At 35.9% G+C, this 3,205-nt stretch overlaps 1 long non-coding RNA gene across 1 annotated transcript; it reads left to right on the top strand.

The window, feature by feature from the left end:
• Positions 1–2,761: 2,761 nt before the first annotated feature.
• On the top strand, positions 2,762–3,205 carry LOC149923403 (uncharacterized). The gene is made up of 3 exons (XR_016477096.1): positions 2,762–2,805; positions 2,869–2,985; positions 3,052–3,205. It is a non-coding gene; the product is annotated as an uncharacterized LOC149923403 (long non-coding RNA).

The following is a 3,205-nucleotide window of genomic DNA, read 5'->3' as shown; positions in this document are numbered from 1 at the left end:
AACCGTACTTCCACGGATAACAACCAAAAACAATATTACACAGCCTCAAGCGCATACTCCACCAAGCTCGCGCCTTTATGAACACATCGAGGTAATCCTATCACCAACACCCGTTTCAGAGGGAAATTATAATTCCGTTTCCCCCTCTCAGGGGCAACGAAATAAAAAAGACAGGAAGTAGTGAGGGGTGCGAACCTTTCACTACGGAGGGCCTGTAAAAAGGGAATTGCCTGGGATTGGGAAATTCCAAATGTTTCCACTTGAGTTCATACCAAAGACTATATATACGCTTCGCTTACTAGACAGGCGTGTTCTATGGCTCAACTTGCATACCGATTGTGGTTCCATCTCGACGCTGGTCAGAATTTTCCCCTAGCTTGAGCTGTGTTACTAGTGGCGCCGCGGGTTCAAATATTAACCCAGCTTTTACAGTGCTACAGAGGTGTTAACAGGTTTTTCCTAGGAACACGCCTGTCTAGTAAACGAAGCGTATATATAGTCTTTGGTTTATTCGATGTTTTTCGAAAGGGTCATATCGGTAACGTGGTATTTTTGAGTAAAACCCATAGCAGTCACGTGACGGGTTTTCTAGAAATATTAGCAGATCTGTCCCACGTTTCAGTGGCGTAGCCAGGGTTTGGTTTCGGGGTGGGGGGGCACGTCATTGAAAAAAATATATATATATTTGTACGTACGACCATACGTTTCTATGTGCCCCCCCCCCTGACTACGCCACTGCCACGTTTTGATATTTTTTGGCAAGTCTATAACCATGGACCAAATGGAAATTATGCCTTTGGATATGGTCAATATATTAGATGGAGAATTAATCCCGTGCAAATGTAGGAATTCGTGTAGCAGAGCCGCTACTCGAGACATAAAAAACAATGTTGCCATACATACGGGAGGGGGGCACACCCCCCTCCGAAATCCAATCCTGGCTACGACGCTGGCTTAAGTTGTTTAGTGTTAGCGTAAATTTCAAATGCAAATACCTAATCTTTGCTATCTATACTATATTCCTAAGTGTCTTCTGTCTGTCTTGCGTCTGTTTCTCTATAGACGTCCGAGCCGTTCAACCTAGGACCTCCAATTTCCTCACAGCTATTCCTATGGCGCAAACGCAGCGAGTCGCGCAATTTTCATCGATTTCCAATTAAGTTAATTAATTAAATCATGCATTTTTGCCCCTGGAACGGTGCCGTGAATCCTGCAACCTACATATCACACCTATACAACCAATATTTTTCTGCCTAAGTCAATTTAGCGGCTGCGCTGGGAGGGGGGAAGGGTTTGGTTTATGACTCAGTCTTCACGGGATTTTAGTTCTAGCTGGGGCCCGGCCGAAACAAGCAGAGATAATAAATACGCTTACGCTTTAGGAGATGTGAAACTCGTTTCCAAAACCCGAACATCCTAAAAAGGGGGAAAGCAGCAACTGACTGCAGCGCCACTTTTTTTGACGGCAAGGGAGAAAGCGAGTAGGCGGCGAAGTAAAAGCGTAAAACCTCGTGGTCACTTATTTTTCTTCTTAGTTTTCTCGAAATCCTGTTATAAATTTAAATTAAATGTAGCTCCAATAATGGGTCCAGTTCGGTGCGCAGTGCCGACTTGTTTTAATGTTAAAACCGATTCGGTATCTTTTTTTAGATTTCCTAAAGACGAAGAACGGTAATACTAATATATGAACTTAAGCCTAAGCCTTTGGTTAAAAAACTTATTTTCTAATTTTTTTATAGATCAAATGAATGGGTTAAAATCTTAAATAGGAAAGATTTGTTTAGCAAATCCACCAAACAACTTTACGATTCGTACAAAATATGTGCAAAACATTTTGATGACACTCAATACATGAATTTAGAAACAAGGAATAAACTTGTACCCAACGCACTACCAAGTGTATTTTCTTGTAAATTTCAAAATCTTCGTGATATTGGTGTTAATACACCAAAAATTCAATTATTTACAAAGAACACTAGTAAGTAATAATTTTAAATACCTTTACCTTTTTAACTAATTACATAATATCAACAAAGGCGAAAGTGAAACAATTGGAAAACAACCCTTGAATATATCAGATTTAGGTAGTTTTTTATTTGTTTTTCAAAATGTTCTGTACGGTTTGTAATTATTAATTTAAATTGTTAGGTCACTTTGAAAGTGAAAAAAATGTTATTGATTCAAAGAAAAACAGATCACCGAGAACTCTTTTCAATGTCAGATCCAAGTCTAATGGTATGTTTCATTTATAATTTATTGTTTTTGTTAAGGTTAAAATTAAAACTATGTAAATTTCCGTACGTTATATCACTGTTTAAATAATTATTCACAATAGATATATTAAGTTATTATATCTTCTAATTAGAGAATGTTTTTATATAAACAATTAGCTTTCAACTTTTCTTAATATGTACCAACTTGTATTTTTAATTTACTTAATTGGCTGCTAAGATATAATTTAATTAAAAATTGAAGCTCAAAAGTTATAAATCGCTTTGATTTAATAAATTCAGTTGGTACGATTTTATTCGATACTGCATGAAGCTAAAGGAAATATCGGATTTTTCTTGTTCTAAATGTTCACCTTAAATTATGTTAATAGTTTTTCTCAATTTATTCCACCAGTTCCAAGAAAGGTATTGTCACCATATGAAAATGTTTCATTTTCAAACTCTGATTCTGGTAGGTTTCATCTTTTAACGTGTGGTGTATTTTTCAATTTCTGAAATTTTGTTTCAGGTATATTTTTGGGCGAAACCTATATTGATTCACCTAGGTCCACTAAAAGAAAAGATGATAATTTTGGTACAGAATGTTTTCTCATATTATTAAAGTTTTTATTTTACCTTTTTTAACTATTAGATAAAGTTGCAGGTTTATCAAACGCTCGTAGAATAAAACCGAACCTTAAGAGGAGACTTCTTTTTCCCGAAATTTCAGAGACTCCCATCAAAAAATGTACACAAAAGAAATTGCAAGACAGCGGTATGTTTAAAAAAATTTTAAAAGAAAGGTTTTCGCTTATTTTAAATATAAATGTATTTGCATTAGGTACAACTACAAACATTGAAATTAAACGTGCAAGGAAATCATTGGATACTACTGACATACCACTAAGGGTTAGTGAGATATTTCATGGTATGTATTGGGAAATAGTAATAAATTAAATTTATGATTCAGTGGAGTCACAAGCTGGGTGTGATCA

This window comes from Leiobunum rupestre, chromosome 10 (genome assembly GCF_980474605.1).
Source record: "Leiobunum rupestre chromosome 10, qqLeiRupe1.1.hap1, whole genome shotgun sequence".
NCBI classification, from domain to species: Eukaryota; Metazoa; Arthropoda; class Arachnida; order Opiliones; family Sclerosomatidae; genus Leiobunum; species Leiobunum rupestre.
This window is presented reverse-complemented; position numbering and strand designations above follow the sequence as displayed.